This window comes from Aricia agestis, chromosome Z (genome assembly GCF_905147365.1).
Source record: "Aricia agestis chromosome Z, ilAriAges1.1, whole genome shotgun sequence".
Taxonomy (NCBI): Eukaryota; Metazoa; Arthropoda; class Insecta; order Lepidoptera; family Lycaenidae; genus Aricia; species Aricia agestis.
The window spans coordinates 33,992,292-34,015,109 of record NC_056428.1 but is presented as its reverse complement, the minus strand read 5'-3'; the positions used below and the strand labels follow the sequence as shown (position 1 = coordinate 34,015,109).

Here is a 22,818-nt window from a genome sequence, read left to right as displayed (position 1 = left end):
TTGTTCAAAAATATAAGTAACTAATGGGTATTTTTTTCGTTTATATACAGAAAAACGACCTTATTCCTCGAAACGTTTTTGTAATGAGCAAAAAAAAAAAATGGACAATCCCCATTGTCATTAAAAGTGAATTGAAGGAAAATAATTGTTTAGTGGGCTGCTAGTAGCCAGTTCACGCACCTCCGCCTGCAGAGTTACACGTATGAATCACGCTTCTTTGTAATCCCGCCAGTCCCGCGGGATCCCGCTAAATTTTCGACCGGGATTAGTCCCGCAAAATGCATGCGGGATCCCGGTATTTCAGGATCCCGGTATCCCGGTATTGCATTCCCTACTTGCGATAGAATCAACTTTTGAGGTATGGGAATTGGTCCCTTCATGTTTTTCGCGACCTCGATCTGGAAAAACTGCCCGGAACCGTTCACATTGCATATGCTACGATGCAAAATATGTAGAGATCTTTCCCCAAATATTGACTAGCGGAAAAAAACCAAACATCATTGAATACTTTATTTTAAGATCAGCTGTTCAGCATTACAAAGTACATTACGCCTTATAATATAAGCGTTAATTTGAAATGATTTCGCCTTAAATCATCTTTAAGTTACATAAGTGCAGTATTCCCTTTTACTTTTAAAGTGTGTAAAATAGTTAGTCGCAACTCAATAATAAGACGATAAATTCTAAAATAATAAATGAATTGCTACCTCTGTAAGCGACATTCTTTAACGTTAAGTCACAGGTATTTTCTTGAAATGTTTCATAAGGCAAAGTAGCTAAGGGTGAGGTCACATTGCGCTGCGTCGTACGCGTCGTCGCAACGGAAATACAAAATGTATACCATGCGATTCAACAACACGCAACATCACAACATATTATACGGCGATAGAGTACCGCGTTTTATAGATTTTACTCTCATCTGCGTAGCTAGCACGGGGTTTCCCAGTCGATTCTTCGGAAGAAAGTAATGGCAGTTTCTTTCCCATGTCTACATATTATCTTATTCCCGAGCATGGCACCACCCATCGACTTGAGTTTCAGTGGACAAAGACAAGAAACTCTTTCCATAGCAACCATTAAAGCAACGGCAATTTTTTTTTTTTGACATTTAGTTTCTTGGTTCTTTTTTTTTAATTATGGCACCTCGGCTATAAAACCATGGCCAGTGTCGAGTAAATGGCGGCAAATTCAAAAAATCGACGTGTAGCAACCTTGTCTATAGCCAGAATTATAGTTTTGATCTACGAAATACGAATAATAAAAATTAAGGAACTTTATTATTCGTAGTTTGTAGATCAAAACTATAATTCCGGCTATAGACAGGGTTGCTATACATCGATTTTTTGAATTTGCCGCCATTTACTCGACACTGGCCATGGTTTTATAGCCAAGTGCCATAATAAAAATAAAAACAGAATCAAGAAACTAAATGTCAAAAGCGGATCGTCATGCTTGACTTATAGATTTTCAAAAGCGAAAGATATCGAGATAGGAAAGAAACTTTTACTCCAATGTTTTTCCGGTAAAACTGTCAAAATTTAGTTTCTTTCGTTTGTCTACGTGCTTGTGCTAGCTATGCTGTTGTTCCGTAAATAACATCGGAGACTATTATAAATAATGAGAAGTTTAGTATAATTAAGAGCAATATATAATTTTTTTTTGCGCTGAAAACAAGTCATTCTCGACAAAAAAGAAGAACGTCCCACATAACAAAATGTCAAATGAACTGTCAAATCCCCAGTAAAAGTCCATAACGCACGCCATAGTTGATGATAACCTTAACCTTAACTATAACAACGCCACTGGCAAAGTAGACAGAATTATAGAGTACTAGAGATCGCCCAATGGTCGAAATTCGACCTTCGTTTCAACGACATTAGGACTAAGTACCTATAATTTGTAAAAAATATTGACTATCATTTTTTTCAACTCTTGTCTCTGGGACTTAGCTGATCTCATTGTCTAATAGTATCTTAGATTCAATAAAAAAAACTATAATCCATTTTCAATTTGTCAATTTGTTGTCAACAGACTTCAACCATAAATAAAAGAGTATAATTCGTATGTATAGGCTTGTCACTCAAAGATCTGTCATTTCTCATGTGTGTGTGTTGTAGTGTGTGTAATGTTTTATTTGTTAAAAAAATGTATGATAAAAGCATAATTTCAAAATAATATTAGTTCGATGCACTCCTTCACCATAAAAACTATAACTGTGGAAAATTTCATGCACCTACGTTTCTCAATTTTTCGTAAAAAGGGTTACAAAGTTTTTCGTTCGCGTATTAATATTATGATGCCGACTTAGAACTGATGTTGAAGTTTTTAAATTTACGTATTATGACGAAAATCGTCGCTAGGGTTGTTAACTTGTTACCTACGAATTTAAAACTATGACATATTCGCTGGACGTGTTCCTCTTTGGTCGTATTGTTTTTTGTGTTTTGGCACATGCGATTAAAATTGTCAGAATCCAATTTTGGAATCTTTATTTTAAATATTTAAAAATAAATTATATCAGCCAGCGCGAGGCACATTCCGTTCATAATCCTAGTGAAACCCGACGAATTTGACAGATATTGAAACCTGTCCGTTTCTTTACAGTCGAACTACTGGTAGTTATGTCTATTGTGCCTCTGGTGCAACTTTAGGGTTGCCATCCGTCCGGGTTTCCCCGGATTTGTCCTAGTTTGAAGGGCGTCCGGCCGGGTTTTTGAAAAGTGTCCGGGTTTTTTAACTTTTAAGTAATGCAAGCTGCAGCAATAAACGAAAGATAAAAACTCGCTAAGCATACACACGGTTTCTTGCACGGACTTGAGTTAGTCAGATTTTTACAAATTCTTGTTGGAAAAGCAAAAATTGGCAAGACGTTATCGTAAATACTGTTTAAAAGAGGTGTCCGGGGAAATAACCATATTTCGGCCAAATGTCCGGGAATTTTGTCGTGCCTGACCGGCGAAGGGAATTTGGGTGATGGCAACCCTACCGTGCAACCCACCCTTGGTTTTCGTTATTTGTAGCTTTTCGCACACTATAAAAATATTGCAATAGCTACGAAACACTACACTCAAATTTACGAAATAAGGCCGTTGACAATAATTGTCACTAATACACAAAATTCTTGCATGCATTCGGGTCTCTTTTTGTAACTCGCAGACTAAGAATAATAAAAAGTAAGGAATCGTAACTCCCATACTATTACCGTTTTAGCCCGGCCGCACATTGTCCGAATTCTGATCAGAAACAGTTGAATTTCGCCGGACCGCCACCCCGCACACTATCCGAAATATCCTTCCGGCGAGTTCGAGCTCACTCGGCTCAGTACAAAATGTAAGAGACAGCGAGGACGTTCAACTGTTTCTGATCAGAAATTTCGGACAATGTGCGGCCGGGATTAAATTTGGTTCCTTTTGATCTGTCATGTAACGTCAGCCTAGTACTGCTCAAGGTCACCTTAATATTGCAAATGTATTGAAATGTGTACCTAAGGTACACTTTTTTCACTAGTATTGTGGAGCATGTTTTTTGACGGAGTTACTTTTCCCTAGTTTTTATTATTCATAGCGAAGACTAAACGAAATAATGGCTATTAATAAAACATATCATATAATTATCTATACTAATATTATAAATGCGAAAGTATCTCTGTCTGTCTGTCTGTCTGTCTGTCTGTCTGTCTCGCTTTCACGCTAAAACTACCAAACCGATTGTAATGAAATTTTGTATACAGATAGTCTAAAACCTGAGAAAGGACATAGGCTACTTTTTTATTGGAAAAAAGGGTTGTAAGGGGGTGAAAATACGAAAATTTGTTCAAATTAAGTTAGTTCCAAAAATTCATACTAGATGACGCCGTGCGTCTCTTACATCGCGCTAACGCTTGCCCAACATCTTTCTATAAGAGGAGGTATCATTTTACATTTTAAATTGGGTATATTCGATTGTTATTACTTTTTTTACGTTATTTAATATAAGTCAGTACTAATTTCGATTGTTATTACTTTTTTACGTTATTTAATATAAATCAGTACTTTATATTAAATACAGTGGTCAGTGACATAACCTTAAGCCCCAATTTCACCAACAACTGTTAAAGTTAACGCTCGAATTAGTATCACGTTACCTCTTTCGTTTTTCTTATGAATGAAAGAGAAGACATGACATTTTAACAAGCTGTTAACACTAACAGACGTTGGTGAAATTGGGGCTTAACCTATCAATGATAAATAGTTTATGGGTAAAGTTGTGTAATTGGGGGGCTAAATAAGCTTTAAAATTTGGCATAATATATAAAGTTTAATTAAAAAAAAAAGAAATATTATGTGCACACTGCACAGCTATTTTGATTTAAGGGGTACCAGGGTTTTTTTTATAAAAGCTTTTGTCATCAATTTTGTTGACATCGCGCGCTATAAACTGAAGTCCACGCGGACGAAGTCGCGGGCAACAGCTAGTTTCAATATAATTTTATTTATATTTATTTGGATACTTATAATATTACGTAAAACGAAGCATCGTTGACGCTGCTTGATAAGGGCCAATTCAGTCCGCAACGCACGAGGCGCGGCGCGGCATAAAGACGTATGGATTTGACAGATTTCAATTGCGTGAGACGTCTTGCGAATCTGTCAAATCCATATTTAGAAATGCATCTACGCGTCGCGTTGCGGTCTGAATCAACCCTAAAACGCAGCGTAGCAATGTGTCTTTGCTCTAAAGAAGATTATGTATTACGTTTTCAAAACTTTATTCGTTTTATTATTCTGTAAGTATTCACATTTCGAAGTACTTAATTAGGAAAATGTTTTATTAACTTTTCATGCTCACAGATGAACTTCATATAAGTAATTAATTTTAATGGAGAAATAGAGAGAAATACTAAATAAAATTAAGGTAACATATTATATAAAGTCTAGCCAAATAATTCGTCTATAATTACTTGCACAAAAAGGAATGCCTACGAAATTCCAATATTCTTTCTTGTCTAGCCCATCATTTACGAATAATAAAAACTAAGGAATCGTCACTCCCATACTATTACCGTTTTAAATTTGGTTCCTTTTGATCTGTCATGTAACGTCAGCCTAGTACCGCTCAAGGTCACCTAATTATTGCAAATGTATTGAAATGTGTACCTGAGGTACACTTTTTTGACAAGTATAATTGTGGAGCATGTTTTTTGACGGAGTTACTTTTCCTTAGTTTTTATTATTCGTAGCCCATCATGGACAAATAGCAAATGTCCAATACAAGCGATTACGTAGGTGTAGAGAATTATATAAGGGCACATTGGGCTTTGATTGCCTATAATCTATGTTGATTGTGAATGCTGCAGACATTATTACAATTATTGCAGAAATTGTGTTTAAGTGTTGTTTAGGAAGAACAGAAATTATTCTTTTTTCAATTACTATTTACTTCCCAATTTTGAAAAATTGACGAGTGAAAAAAAAAATGTTCTTATATTCCAATTCCCAAATTTCAAAAATCAAATATTTTAAATGCGCCGAATGTTTTTAAAGTAATTCTTACAAGAGTTCGGAACAATCTCTGGAGTGGCCCGCTTTGGGACGGTCCCATATTTACCGAAACTTTACTTCGGACCCAACTTCCCTTCTATGTTCATAAGAAAGTTTTTCCAGTGAACCAAGAAAACATTTATGTTTGTAACGAACATTTGTCAAGATAATGAATGAATTTATATTATGGTTTAGACTTTAGACTATGCTGGATTTATATGCATCCGCCCGAACGTGCGGTTTGGCGGCGCAATTATAAAATGTCATCCTTTGAATCTCTCAGAGAAAAGTTTAAAGAAATAAGAGTTCTGACCGTGATTTTGGACATTGTGTTATAAGTACGTGAGAAAAAATGTAAATAATTTTAAAACAAAAAGTGACATTCACTGCAGGAACACTAGGAATAAGCACAAGCTAAATATACCAATAACCAGGCTGAGCAAAGTAAGAAAATCTTTCAAAGGTCAATGTATACGCCTATACAATAAAATCCCAGACGACATCCAAAATCTTTCAATTAATAAATTTAAAAAGTTGTTGGAGATCGTTTGTGTGCTAAGGCTTATTATAAGGTAACTGATTTTCTCAATGATAGCACATTTGGGAATAATAAGCTGACTGATCATAGGTCGCTTCTATATAAATGTACCATATTTTTACTTACTTTACTTACATACTTAGCGTAAATTAGTTTAAACTATCATTGTTATTTTCCACCTTTTTGGTAAAAGGTGGCCCCGTGCGAGTTTCTTACGCCGGTTCTTCTCGGCGGGGTAGTTCCCGAACCGGTGGTAGGCCTCATGTAGACACGACGTTCTAAAAGTGTTAACTTTGTTAACCTATTTGGAAATAAATGTTTTTGATTTTGATTTTGATCGCGAGATTACGAGTACAAGCAAGTGTAGTACTCACATACGGTTTTGCTCGATAGTTTTACTCCGAATCGAAGGAAATGACATATTTGACGTATTTAATTCCATCGAGCCGGCTCGAAGCGAGCTTTCGAACTGTCAGTTTTGCGGTCCACACGATAGTTATTGCTCGATTTGGAGTAAAACTATCGAGCAAAACCGTATGTGAGTACTTAGTATAACGAATTATTTAAATAGCGGCGCGATTGCTATGAGGGTTTTCGATAATCATATTTTGCCGCCAGAGGGACCGTCTTTCGTGTCAAATGTCGTGTCAGACAGATATATGACAGCTAGATAAAACAAACTTGGGGCTTGACGACTTTTAGAATAACTAAGGGGGGCTCCCATAATAACAAACGTGATTTTTTCGGCCTTTTTTGCTCTATATTAATAATGGCAACAGTAAGGGTAACTTGAATTTTTACTTTTATATTAAATTATAATATTAAGATAAAATAAAAGTAAATCTTATTTTAAGCTTTTCTCTGTCAACGATTATGTGTACATAAATTATTAAATAAATAAATAAAATAAAAATCCCATACAAAGACACAAGTTTTGGCCTATTTTTCCTCCATAACGGTACGGAACCCTTCGTGCGCGAGTCCGACTCGCACTATTAGGTTAACAATGATCGACGTATTGTAATTTCTATAAATGGGATATTTCAGACCCCTAAGCGCTGCTGCAGCAGTTGTATGTCTGTCTCGCAAACGTACTGACAGACAAACAGAGGTCAAGGTAAATCATTCGACCGATTTGGCGATTCAACCTGTCAGTGTATGCGGAAAATACGAACATTACTGTGCAAATACGAGTAAAAAAGGGGGAGGTTCTAAACGTGAATGTATTTTTCTTTTATACAAGTGAATCTAAATTCTCCCTTTTATGAGCAGGCCAACGCACGGACTCATTTTGTGAATTCCCTTATTTGTGAAAGTATAAAGGCAGTCGCACTGCAATGGATCGTTTCGGTTCGTCACAAACTGGTATGAATCGACCTTTGGTTTCTTATAGTCCCTGTCTCAGAAACCTTCAGATCGAAACGATCCATCGTAAATGGTTGCCCTTTGAATATTTTCTTGGGTTACAACTCAGTCCACCCACGACCGATATAAAGAATCGATGTTATAAAAACTGGAAAAGACATCAGTCATGCTGAGTTCTAACGATGATTAATTACGATAATATCCGCTCGTCCGTTTCACGACAAAAACTGTACCATCTTTCCCGCGAAAATATATAATTCTTTGACAGTTTAAGCTTATCAATAATGTTTATTATGCTTTGTATTATAAGTCAGTACTATCACAGTATAGCAATATGTCATATGGGACTAATATTGCTATACTGTGGTACTATAGAGACGCGGTCTTCTCTGGGCTGCGAATATTGATAGACCGACAATGGTTTTTTGGAGCGTGGAAATTTTTGGTGCCATCACCTTGTAATTAGGTGTCACTTTATGACGTATAGAATGCGAAGCCATTCTGGTGTCTGACGTAGGAATAATAATATTATAGCCTACGAATAATAAAAACTAAGGAAAAGTAATTCCGTCAAAAAACATGCTCCACAATACTTGTCAAAAAAGTGTACCTTAGGTACACATTTCAATAGATTTGCAATATTTAGGTGACCTTGAGCGGTACTAGGCTGACGTTACATGACAGATCAAAAGGAACCTTTAAAACTTTAATAGTATGGGAGTTACGATTCCTTAGTTTTTATTATTCGTAGATTATAGCTATCCTTACGTTCATGGTGGCTCTTATTAAGACCATGCTCCAAAACAGACTTTATCTATTCCGTAAAAAAGTATAATTCTTTGACAGTTAAAGCTTATTAATAATGTACAAACAGTGGAAGTGGGGTCAATGCCTTCTCACAAAGACGAAGCGCTTCAAACGTTCACGACTTTTTACACATAGTTCAGACCCGTAACAGGACCTCTATGCCAACGACATAGGGTTGACTTTCATAGACTCAGAGTAAAAATAACTCAGTCCAGAAGTATACACACGAGATTCGAGAATTTTTGCTCACAATTTTAATGATCGTTTAGAATCTTCGCTTTTGTCTCTGTTTTACGTTGGCGTCAATTTAAATGATTTAACCTCTCGTATAAAAATGTTTTAGTTGTTTGACCAGAAAACGGTTTTATGAATATTTAGCTTTAATAGATTTTATGGTTTCGTACCTCAGTAGGGAAAACGGGACCCAGTTATTAAAACGATTCTCCGTCTGCTGTCCGTCTCTTACATAATGATGGGCCAACGTGACTTAACATAAGTATTTTGTATATAGACAACTTATGTAAAGACAAGCGACTATAAACAACAGGAGTACATTCCTCTGATTGCCCAAAATCAACGTTAAGTCCTCTTAACCATAGAAAATGACGATTCTCCTGCATTTACATTTTTGCAATTTTTGGAAGGATCTTTAATATTCTTCAGAATAAACCATAGCCTATGTTCATCACAAAAAATGTATCTTTCCGTCGGTGACAGAATTTTTTAAATCAGTTTAGTAGTTTTTGAGCCTATTCATTACAAACAAAAATACAAACAAACCTTTCCCTTTATATTAGTATCTAGACTTAATATGGCCGCTCTATAAATAAAAACCCATATAACATTATGAGCTTTTACATGCAGTCTAGAAGTAATTAAATGTATGATGCTAATAATTTCTTCGTCATTTCTCTGAATCGGAATTCTGTGTGGTATAGCGCTGTGCATTTTACTTTGAGTAAAATACATGTGTTAGTTGCTGGTAAAGCGCTTAATTAAAACATCTTGTACCGTCTATTTTATTAGTATTAAAATTTACAGTTCTCGTTAGGATTTTAATTAAACTCATGTAATTATAATGCTATTGCATTTTACACTAATAATGTAAAGGTAAGGGTTTTTGAGTGTTTGTTATATTTTCTTTAAACAAAATCTACTTCACGAATTTAGATAGTTTTGTACGTATTTAGTAGTGTACATTTAATCTGAAAAGTACAGAGTTTCCGTCAACATTGCTCGCGGTAGAGCAGATAAAATGTTTCAAGAGACAGTAATAAATGTTAATCATATTATGTAAACAATGTATTTCATTACTGTACCATCGCTGTATCGAATAAATCACAGATTTTAGATGAGGAATAAATTGATTCATTGGCAGTTGACCACCTATGTCATTTGGTCGCGTTATATTAAACCCAGCTGACATATCACAGCTAACATTGAATTGACATAAGCCGATCAAATGACGTAGGTCCGTCAAATGTCTAGGAATCGATTTCCTCGATGGTCCATTCGAAGTTCAAAATAAGTTATACAATATCAATTTTATATGAAAATATTTTGATTGAGGGACAGATTCACGGTAGAAATAAATAAAATTATGCACGATAATCAAACGTGTTAAAAGTTCGGTAAAAACGATTGGAATTGTAAAAATAACATCGATGCAGAATGCCTGCATCGAGAGCGGGCGAATAAAATAGCATTTCCAGCACAGAGGGTAGATTTGATTCATAATACATCCATACAGTACAACCATTCAGTATTGTAACTCATCCTTGAATCTTACTCACACCAGAGACAAGTAAACGAGCACGCGACGAGATACTACATTGTTTGGTTACTTCAAATTTATTTCACACAAATCATACTTCCATTCTTATATTATAAATGTGAATGTCTGTCTATCTGTCTGTATATATTATGTCTGTATTCTTACCTCTTCATGCCCAAACCACTGAACTGATTTTACTGAAATTTAGTTGAGTCCTGGGAAAGGACAAAGGATTGAGTCCCGGAAAAATGTTCGGTTAATCTAGAGTGACATAAAACTAATTTGAAGAACGGCTGTCCTTAAAACTTAATCCACTTACAGACAAGTTCTAGGCACATGTGACCAAATACTGCCTCGTTTTCGTAGGCTTAATTAAGCAATCGGAATCAAGCATAATACGAGTATTATGCATTCGCCCGATTCGTTGGTTTTGTGCAAATATCATCTACTCTATATAATTATATTGTATCACCAGTGCCCCCGAGTATCGTTGCTTCTCATTTCATAGCATATTTACTGCAAAACTCTTCATATTCAATACAGAACTGTATTGAATACTTTAAAGCGATATTGAAGTTTGAAAGTGGTAATCATTAAAGTTAGTTGTAGTTTAAAAATCTGAGAATAAATTCTAAATAAAAAAGTCTCTTAATTAATTTATTTTCATCAATAATTTAAGTCATGGACTTGTGTTTTGTAAGGGAGACAGACCCATGTAATTTTATTATTAATTATTTCAATATAATATAATTGAGAATTTTGCGAACATTTCAACTGTTTACATGTTGCCATTATTGACATCTAGAGCAAAAAAGGCAAAAAAATCTAGTTTGTTGTATGAGCCCCCACCAAACATGCTAAAAACAAAGTAAATTCAATATTTAAATATTGAATTTACTTTGTTTTTAGCAAGTTTTGTTGTTATAGCGGCAATAGCATACACAATCTGTGAAAATTTAGGAGTCTAGCTACAGCGGGTTTAAAATACAGCCTGGAGACAGATAGACAGACATACAGACGGACAGACATCAAAGTCTCAGTAATAGGGTCCCGTTTTTACCCTTTGGGTACGGAAAACTTTTCTAATATATTTTTTTTATGAAATAAGGGGGCAAACGAGCAAACGGGTCACCTGATGGAAATCAACTTCCGTTGCCCATGGACACTCGCAGCATCAGAAGAGCTGCAGGTGCGTTGCCGGCCTTTTAAGAGGGAATAGGGTAATAGGGGAGGGTAGGGATGGGAAGGGAAGGGAATAGGGGAGGGTAGGGAAGGGAAAAGGGTAGGGGATTGGGCCTCCGGTAAACTCACTCACTCGGCGAAACACAGCGCAAGCGCTGTTTCACGCCGGTTTTCTGTGAGAACGTGGTATTTCTCCGGTCGAGCCGGCCCAATCGTGCCGAAGCATGGCTCTCCCACGTACGAACTCTAATAATAGTAATCTAATAATAGTTCGATAGACGACAATACTTCTAAAAAGACACAGATCTATTAGCTACGCGCTCCAGAGTCTAATTTTCGTGGTACTTCGATATAAAAACAAAATATAAAGTTCAAGGACACATTGTCATTTCCAGCTTGAAATTAAACTCGGCCAAGAACTATAGAAATACAAGCATAATATATATTATTTTTGTACCGAAATAATATTATCGTATGTTTACAACTTTGCAGATAATTACAACTAACTGAAGGGCTTACAAGATTTCTGATTCCTGAGAGGCTCTCTCTACGTAAAAATTCAGACTACCAGTGTAAATGTTGCACGAACAGCCGTTATAGCGTTCGTAAATATTGCACTTCCGAGCGGTTTTCCACTCGATAACGATACAAAATACTCTTTTATAGTGACCAAAACACACCAGGCCGAAAATATGCGGCCGAAGTTCAGCATGGTTACGCCTGCAATATATTTTAAATGACTGATGACACACACATAGCGTATGCGTAGAGCATCGCAGGTATTTTCGGCCTAGTGTGTTCACACACTTAAGCGATACAATTCAATAAGTACTAATATCTATTACAAATACGAAAGTGTGCCTGTCTGTCTGTCTGTTATGTCTCCACGTCCAAACCTCTACCGATTTTGCTGAAAGGTATGGAGATACTTTAAAGTGGCATTTTAATTGAATTTTTCGGAACGAAAAAAGGATCGGAACGGCACTTTAGGTTTATTTCCACAGTTTGTCCATACTTTCGCATTTCCGCTGGTCGCCGTACTAACGCTACTGGGAAAGGATATGGGATACAGTTCATCCAGAAAAAGTGTTCGTTTCCCGCGCGATATTTTTTCTAAATCTAAGCTGTACTAAATATTTCTATCCTACAATAATATACCTACTATGCAGAGAATCAACCACCACAACCAATCAATCACTTGCTAAAGGGCTTATAAAAATAACATAAACTAAGTAATGTATATGTCGTAGGATGATTTGATAAATCCGTGTTTTCGCGAAATACCTAGGATTTTCGCGAAAATTCGATTTATCAAATCATCCTACGACATATACACAAAGTCTGCTTTTCTTTATATATATATATATATATATATATATATAAAATGAAATACTTTCGAATTGGTCACAAACAATAATTCTTTCTGGAAAAGTATATGATGCCCACCCATACCAATAGCAATAGCAATCGTAAATATTTATTTAAGTATATCAATATTAATTGATTCCATTATAACAAATACTACAAACCTATTAGAGCATTTTGTCCTCAATAATTCTTCGCTTTATTACAACTTATCTCCTAAGCACACATCCCAAAATCAACAAACAGAAAACAGGTCAAGGGTATTGGGATCTGTAGGGTCTGCGGCTGCGTAGAAGGTTCGTTACCCCGTCCTTTGAGCCCTTTCAGGTGGGCCTTAAACAGAACCCCTCGCCGAGACGTTTTCTTTATCGCTTCTTTATAGACACGTTGATCAAAATGTATGGGATTGACATGATATTATGAGTTGAATAATAAATAAAATAAAATAAAAAAGTCTTTATTTCCTATAAGTTACACAATGTTTTAAAATTACATTTATATTTGTTATTATTTACTACTTTTTAATTTCACGTGGCTGGGCGTGGCACAGTGGATATTTAAGGTAACACAGCCCAGACGGACCCTGGGAGCATAGCGGCAGACTTTTAAGGTAATCTGTCACCCTAACACCCTGACCCGTCAGTACCTGTGTCTCCAGAACCTCCACTGTTCCCTGCCGAGCCTTCTTGTGTAGTATAGGTCCCTTGTCGGGTGAAGGCCTCCTCCATGTTTTATTTCAATTATTTCAATTTCTCCCTGTCTTAAGCATAGAATTAGAACGTATTTTGATATCGTTGGTCTTAAGCCAGTTTTTTGCCTGCTGTCTTTACTAGGTATGTGAAATGTGTCGAATGCCGACTTTATAATTATCGAAGGCTTATGTCAATTCCATGATCAACGATTATCTATATATTAATACGTGAGCCAAAAACTTTGTATCCCTTTTGACGAAAAATGGGGAAACGTAGGTGAATGAAATTTTGCACAGTTATAGTTTACATGGTGAAGGAGTGCATCGAGCTAATATTATTTTAAAATTATGTTTTTATCATAATAATTTTAAAAAATAAAACATTACACACACTGCAACACACACACTAGGAAAAATGACAGATTTTTGAGTGACAAGCCTATACATACGAATTATACTCTTTTATTTATGGTTGAAGTCTGTTGACAACAAGGTGACAAATTGAAAATGGATTATAGTTTTTTTTATTGAATCTTAGATACTATTAGACAATGCTTACACGGCCAGTCTGAGATCAGCTGAGTCCCAGAGACAAGAGTTGAAAAAAATATGATAAAGTCAAAAGTCAATATTTTTTTTACAAAATATAGGTAGTAGTCCTAATGTCGTTGAAAGTAAGGTCAAATTTTGACCATTGGGCGATCTCTAGTTTATATAAAGAAGCGATTAAGAAAACGTCTTGGTAATGGGCTCAGGTGGGCCTTAAACATTCAGAGTTCGTGCTGATTAAACCGTCTGTTAGAATAATGACGCAGCTGTACAATCACAATTTCACACCCACACTACGGTACACCGTAGTGTGGGTGTGAAATTGTGATTGTTGATGATTCACACTAATATAATATTAGTAAGTCATAAGTTTGTATGTGTTTGTAAGTGTGTAACAGATAATTAGTTTATATTTTTCTTACTCGTAGCAGATAACATAAATACGCGCCACCTTATTAGTAAACATAGTTACACAATAAATGGGCTTTATCATAATGTTTTATCTATGGAGTGTTTTTTTTCCAAAATAACAAGGATACAACGGTTTTATTGTTACGTTTAAGTGTCCGTGAGAATAATAATCCATATTCTATACCGTAATGTGGATGTGAAATTGTAATTATTGTAGACGGTTCAAACTAATATTAGTAAGCCCTTAGATTGTATGTGTGCCTAACAGATAACATAAATACACGTACGTCCTAGTAAATATAGTTACACAATGGATACGCTATAGAATATTCTAATAATTATCAAGGGTATTTTTCAATCGTAGTCCATAGACAAAATAAACACTCGTTCATGTTATTATGACAGAATATATTATTATTGTTACCTTTAAATTGACCGCAATTTCGTCATTCTGAAATTTCTCTATCAGAATTTAACGGTATATTAAATATACCGTTAAATTCTGATAGAGAAATTTGTTTGCTTTTTATTGCGACAAAATTTTTGTCGCAATAAAAAGCATTCTACGTTTTTGCCTGGGTGTGTTTTCTAGGCTCTTCATAAAAATGAAAAGCCTCGAAAACACTCTACCGCAAAATTACAATATTAAAATCGTTACATTCTAATTTATGTATTTCCATTAAAATTGCCATCCTACAATTAATAAATTTCACGCACAAATTTATTTTAATCAACCAAACCATTTACCGCAAGCAAATTAAGGAATCTGATAGGGTGTTAAGGCGGGGATTAATCTCAATCAAAAACGATAACCTTGCACACAACCAAAGATCAAGCGTATATGCATCGCAATAAGATTCATTTTAGCTTAGTATAAAACTGTAAGTTCCCGGGCGGATCTTCTCTATTTTTCATGTTTTTTTTTAAATATCTTTGGAAATAAATATTAAGAAACAAAATTGTTCGGTTAAAGAATTTTTAATATAGATTTACTAACAATTTATTCAAATAAAATGTACAATTATCCTAGTTAATACTTATATTTCGATGAAATAGAGTTTTTTCGGAGGTAAGTTTATAAATTAATTACAGCCAAAGTATTACGTTTTATTAAAATGTTTATGGTTTAAGGTATTTTGAATATTGTGCTTTATATCTCATATTTTTTAACACTTCGTTTACATATTGGAACTAGGTAAACCGGGAGTCACGGAATAACAAATTGGGGTTTATCCTCGCCTTAATGGTTATGAACTGTTTGGGGTGCATCCAGGAATCCTGGCGTAATTTCATAAACAATCAATTTGGGGACAGGGCGATAGACTAACTGAGTTAGCACCCTAGGTGACGTCTGGGTATACCCTGAAGATTATTCTTTTTGCTCGTTTGTGTCTGCTAGAATTTTTGTTATATAATACTTGGTTTTGACGGATAGTGTATATCTTTATAACTTGTGTTAGTTTACTTGCAAAAATATTGATTTCTTCTGCCTATAGAAACGAAATAGCCAAATATTGATGAACAAGTGAAAGGAAAAAGCAATGGGCTGGCTGATTTTCCATGTGTTCAGTGACAAAAATTTAAGAGTGCCTCATATTAACAAAAAATATAATTGTAGATTCTATAAATTATATACAGCAATAATTATACACTTTTCTTGCACTTAATCCTACAGATCCTATACCTGAGGATGACTGTTTCGAAACCGGTCGTGTAAAATATTAATATTATAAGAAACATAATATAATAATTAATAAAGTGTTATAAGCGCAATGAAAGTGTACTTATACTCTATAATAATTGCTGTGAAACATGAATTTCCACCAATAACTTACAGTACATTCAATATCATAAACTGATACTTAATAGTTTTTATTGTACTACTTATCTTACTAACTAACTGATACAATCAAAATACTATTGTAAAAATTCAATAAATTTCGTCTAAATTACACAAAAATAATGTTTGTTTGTAAAATAACTTCTTTGAAGAGAATTTAATGCTATCCGAGGGAAATGTTGCTGTTGAAAGTTTGTTAACTTTTCCCAACTACTTTCTTTCTTATGCAAATGGTGGTAAGTTGAAAGAGTGAAATATTATGACGGAACGAGCAACTTTACGGTTGCGGTTCGAATCAGACGAAAAAAAAAAACAAACTTACTTTGTGTTTTTATTTCACCCGAGAGGTCATAGGCGGAGTTTCGAAAGTTTTATTGTGCATAAAGGGGTCTGCAGTACTACACTTATACGTAATTAAAAAATAAACGAGACTGCATTACATATATTTTTGATAAAACACGAATAAAAAGACATTTTCTAAAAATGATTCCTAGCTAAATCGATTTATAGATTTATATAAATATATAAATAAATAAATAAATATATATTTTCTTTTGCCACACAGTGTTACAGATAGTGACATGTCGCTTGCTCAGGCATCTGTTTCTCTATTCCGCTAGGTATATTAAGGTTAATCGCATCTTTTCGGGAAAATAAAAATTAAAATATATTATCTCCATACCCATCAAAATCGGTTTAATGGTTAAAGCGTGAATATATAACAAACAGACATACACACTTTCGCATTTATAATATTAGTATGGTTAGTGTAAAAGAGTCACGTTATGTGTTTCGAAGTTCGATATGGTTTTATTTGATAAACGTACAACAAAGTGCCTCTCCACAAGGAATGCTATCTCGCATCACTAAACAAACAATAAATAGCCTAGAATAACGTTTGTCAAGACTTTTAAATATATTCTAATTTCTAACAATAATATTAAAGTTTGTGCAAACTTGAGAACAAGGATTTTGATTCTCATAATTCTGTCATTAAAGAATCTCAATCTCTTTTGAATTATAATTTTAAAAGACCTAGTATCATTTACAAGCTAATCCTCCTTTTATCACTAAAACATGATAAAAGGGTTTTTGACGAAAATATAAAGCTAAGCATCCTGAGCCCGCATCGCTCGATTTCATTATGCTTTGTGTAAAAACTCATAAACCTGCAGAGTCTACTAATCCACACCGCACACGGATTTAAGGGTGGGTTGCACCAACATACTTTAGCTTTATCTGTAACTTTAACTATAACTACAATGCAAAATGTCAAATCTTTGGTTGAAGTAAAAATAGACGCCATTTTTAACTATAACCAGCTCGACAAGGCTTAGAATGAACGTGGCGAAAAAAGGAACTAAGGCTGTCATCATGTACACGTGGGAGAGCCATGCTTCGGCACGAATGGGCCAGCTTGACCGGATAAATACCACGTTCTCACAAAAAACCGGCGTGAAACAGCGCTTGCGCTGTGTTTCGCCGAGTGAGTGAGTTTACCGGAGGCCCAATCCCCTACCCTATTCTCTTCCCTACCCTCCCCTATTCCCTCCCCTTTCCTACCCTCCCCTATTCCCTTCCCTTCCCTACCCTCCCCTATTACCCTATTCCCTCTTAAAAGACCGGCAACGCACCTGCAGCTCTTCTGATGCTGCGAGTGTCCATGGGCGACAGAAGTTACTTTCCATCAGGTGACCCGTTTGCTCGTTTGCCCCCCTTATTTCATAAAAAAAATCATATAAATTTCAGGCCTTATCGGACCAGCTGTCATCTGTCAAAGTAAAGGTTAAAGTTAAAGTTAGCCTGTAACCATAACTTTGACCATAACTTTAATCGAACAACTACCAATACCATACCAATACCCCTAGGATATTTGGTCGATGTTCGCACTCCACGGCTTTAAAATTACCGTTCAATTTACTTTTGATCGACTTCCAAAAAGGAGGAGGTAATACGTTCGGCTGTAACAAAAATAAGTGATAATACTTTAGGATGTGTACGTTTTCCTTGTAGAGAGTACACTGTAAAAGTAGCAGCGCTGAAAGACGAACATTTTTTTTCACTTTTGTATGGGCAAGGGCCCGAGCGTCACGAGGTTCCCCGTACAAAAATGAAAAAAAAATTTTGTCTTTCAGCGCTGCTACTTTTACAGTGTACTCTCTACAAGGAAAACGTACACACCCTAAAGAATTATTACTTATTTTTGTTACATCCTGTACATCTTTTTTTTGTGTATTTAACGATTACTCAGCCGTTTGTGGTCTGATTTTCAAAATTCTTTTTGTGTTATATAGGGTTTAACTCGAGTTTGGTACCATGTTGACAAAAGTGGTGATCTGATGATGGGATCCATGAGGAATCGAGGGGCCTCCTTGAAATTTATATGGAAACATAATATAGTGATTTCGATTTTTTCTGAAGTATTCGACTTATGCTACCAAAAACTAAGATTTTGCACCAGGTTAGACCCTGGTTTCGAAGGTACCCAACAGAACTTTTGAATCCTTATAGATACAGGTTCGGGGATTTTGGCGTTGTTTAAACAACTGAAAGCATAAGCCAATATATCAATTTGATTAATCATCATTATCACAACTATAATTATGGCATGCATCATCACATTATGACTCATTGGTACTTTTCATGACATTTTGCCTCGAAGCAGATTTTGATGATTATTTCGCTATTTGTGGACCAATTTTCAAAAATCTTGTGTTGTTGTATAGGATAGAATCTTAATTTCATAAACACATTACGAAAGTGGTGATCTGATGATGAGATCTATGAGTAATCGAGGTAAATCCTTGAAATTTATTAAAACACAAAATACGAAGGTGTCTCTTGATCCGAAGGCACTGAACAGAACTCTTGAACCTTTAAAGATAAAAGTTGGGAAATTGCAGTATCGCTTGGATAACTGCAAGCTTTTGCCACAATTTCGCTTACAGTAACATAATGTGAACAGTTAACATTCGTAATGATTATTTACGCATAAGTCTTATCTTGTAGATAACTAAAAAAGTAAAATTATTATTTAAAAAAAATAAACCGACTTCCAAGGTCATTCAAGGACAAAAACAAGACCATTCTTCAAAATATGATCTAAAAAGTATGAAATAATTATTTCAATTTAATTCATTTGAATTCGGTACTGGCTAAGTTATATGTCAAGTATCTCAGTTCTAGGCTGGTATCGACTTCAAACGAATGAAAATTAAATAGGTACAGAATTGGTTGAGGTGAAGTCGAATTTGGAAAAAGGCACTAATGAAGAATAAGAATTATTTCATACTTTTTAGATCAGATCTTTAAGAATATAATTGGTTTTACCTTGGAAGTCAGTTTAAATTTTTTGTTAAAAAATAATAATCACTCTTAGGTTGTATACGAATGAAAGTTGCGGTGGGTTGATCGTGCCCGTAACTTTGCCTAAGAGGTGAGATGAGCACCATGGGGTGGGGATGCGTAACGCATTTCCCCATGTAAAAAAAAAAAAAAAAAAAAAAAAAAAAAAAAAAAAAAAAAAAAAAAAGGTTGTATACGAATGAAAAAAAAGGGTAAGGGCCCAATCACACCGTAATGGCAGCGAAGCGCCGAGCATTTTGAGTGTCATATGATTTTAATAATAATAAATATTTATTCATTTCATTTTAAACTTTATCTTCATTATTGTAATACATAGTATCGCTTGAGAAATCACGGCTGACGGCAGCCGCGGGCGGCCGCTTTCCAAGTTTGTCAAGGGATACATTGTATGTATAACAATAATGAAAATAAAGTTTAAAATCATATGACACTGAAACTGCTCGCCGTTGCACTGCCATTCCGGTGTGATCGGCCCTTATACTCAGGGAATGCTGGAGTGGGAACGAGACAACTGAAGCAGGCATACATTTTCGCCGCGTAGAAAAAGAGAATAAGAACAAGAATCATTTTATTCATTTTTAAATGACAGAAAAACACTACCATTATTCGGAACGTGCACGTCAGTAGTGACATATTTCAAACGAAGTTTTAGGGGCATGTGTCAAAAAATAAACAACAAGAGTTTGTTTATTTTGTAAATATTATAGCAAATAAAATATATATAGAACAATAATTAATGGTATTTGGGTTAAATTTAGTTGAAAACTACTTGTGGAAAATTAATATAATCATAAAAAACTGGTTTTGAAAGTATAAAACACTCAATAAGTTTCAAGGCCCAAACCCAATCTATGCTAAAAGGAAATAAATTGGTGTTAGCAGAACATGTAAGGAATGTAGAAGAGCTAAGAACAGTTAAACCCATAGACATAAGTTAAACCAGATGTGGTATCTGGTTTATCGTAATCTGTGAGTCACTGTTTCTTCTACCTGATACTTTGGATTTAAATAAAATAGGTATTCTATGAAACTATCATTGCAAGTTTTGTCGTCGGGTTTTGGAGAACATGGTGGTGGTGGTGGAACATGGTGTCCATCATTCATCAACACTAAAACAATAGTTAGGTACTCAATTAATATCTTTACAAAATGCAATTCAAATAAAACTGATAATGCAATTTTATGTTATATCGAATCACATTTTTTTTTCATTTTTACAGCAGCTATCTGATCTAATTTCCTAGTGGATTTAGGAAAAACATTAAATTTGTATACTATTTTTGCAGTTTACGATACAAATACCATTCCCCAATTTCTAAAAATTTCAAAACAAGATTGACAAGTTTGTTTGACTACTAATGAGCCCCTTTGATTGCATATTTTTGCCACGGCAAGCGCGGCAATCGTTTTCTTTACCCCTTGCTGGGTGCAAGGGGTAAAGAAAACGATTGCCGCATGCTCCGAATAATATAAACAGAAAAATAACAAATTCAAAAATAATCGTAGACCACACGAATTGTAACTACACCGTGGCAAAGATACCAAAAGTGTAACAATACACTTACCCCGAGTAAATTTTGATGTAGGTAGGTATAATTAAATTTATTTTGCAGAAGGGGCTACGTCTTAAAATCGACTTTGAATTGAACTTAACTAATCATTAAACCTCTCTGAGTGGGACAGGGCAATACAAAAACCAAAATTTTTACATTATAAAGTTTCATTGCAGTCGGGTATCCCTGCATTGAAATTATTATTCTCGCAATTAGGATGGTGAAATAGTTGGCACTTTGAATTTATATTCTTTACCTGTTATCAAGGATTCGTCCCTCATCTATCCCTTGTTAAGATTAATGTCGCTATTGAGTTTTGAACCTGACATAAACTATGCATGGTTTCATTTTCAAAGGAGACGCTGACAAATTATCGTGAGAGTTGCAGGGGGAGGGTTATTTATTCCAGTTTATAAAAGAACATGATGTGGGTTTTTTTAAACATTCTTCATCCTGGGGTCGTACAACGAAACCATTTTGAAACTCAATCGAACGAATTAGAATGCTACTCTGACAAATGTGAAATGACGTTGTTAAAGTAGGACGCGGCATTCTGATACGATCGTTTGAGTCTAAAAACGGTTTCGTTGTAGGCCTCCTGAATCGGCATGAAACGAAGCTATCAGAGGAGTTTATTCCTAGGCAGATGGAGGACCTAAGGATCGCGTTACGTCAAACCCATCCGACCGATCACAGCTATAACATTGTATTGACATACGCCGACCAAATGACGTGGGTCTCAATCAAAATAAATTTCCTCGATGGTACACACGAGTTTAGCCGCCTTCATAGTAACTCAAAATCAAACATGATTTCAATTTTCATTAATAAAATAACAATCTTAAAACAAACAATCTTATTAGCGCATAGAGATAGGTGAGAAAGAAAAATTACTGATAATCTTGTACGTTATTTTAATCGTTTCATTACTATTTTTATTGTTATAATTATTATCATTAAAAGAAGTACTTAAAAATTAGAACCATAAACCTTATAACTACTTTATGAATGTACCTACTTCTATAATAGTACCCACCTAATTTTAATTGTAAAGTGTAATTATTAGGTTATAGTAGAGGAGGGGAGGGTGCTATTTTTGTAGTCACTCGAGCGTCATGGAGACTTAGTAGGTTTTGTACATTAGATAAAACTGATAAAAATAATAAGAGCGTTTTTTATTTTAGTGGTGAGTTCAGAAACTGCAGCCATTTTAAAGTTTTGAAATAGAAAATATATTCAGAAAATTACTTATTTAAGTTAGTTATAAATATATTTTAGACAGCAAGGACTAAATCATTTAGTTTAGTGCAAAATAAAATATCTGCGAAGCTTAGTTAGGAAAATATGAAGTTTTACTTTTTTATATTTTAAAATGTACCTACAGACTTACCAAACGTTTGAATCGTCAGTGCTTTATATGGAAGCTCCTTCGGGGTATACTAAACATTCAGTATCTTAATCTGACAGATCCGATGACATTTTAATTAAAAAAAAAAAAATTAACGCACCACATGAGAGTTGAGACATTTGATTTCTATACCATGATAACTAGACACATGTCGGAAGCCTGTACAAGCTTAATCTGACACGCTAGAGCTACTCCCGAAATACCCTTTTCCCCTCCCCAACTATTAGGCAGTTACTCGAAACCGTTACCTTTTCTTAGGACTAATTTTAAAACTGCAAAAGAATCTTAAGTAGTTATGTTTCGTCATCGATATTGGTGATTACTGATTACAGTCTGCCTACACAGGAAAACAAAAAGTTTTTTCATTTACTTTTTGATTGAATTTGCGGTATTTTATTTTTAGCGTAGTCCCTAAGGTTCGAGTTGAAATGCCGATGGCATTAAGCGAGA

The 22,818-nt window shown here is 34.9% G+C and overlaps 1 long non-coding RNA gene across 1 annotated transcript in view; it reads right to left on the bottom strand.

Moving 5' to 3' along the window:
• Positions 1-1,103: 1,103 nt before the first annotated feature.
• LOC121738914 overlaps positions 1,104-22,818 on the bottom strand; it is a 39,949-nt gene continuing 18,234 nt past the window's right edge. The window contains exons 4-6 of the long non-coding RNA XR_006037360.1: positions 13,803-13,809; positions 7,689-7,696; positions 1,104-1,115 (exon numbers count right to left, since the gene is read on the bottom strand). This is a non-coding gene — a long non-coding RNA (uncharacterized LOC121738914). The remainder of the gene's footprint in view (positions 1,116-7,688; positions 7,697-13,802; positions 13,810-22,818) is intronic.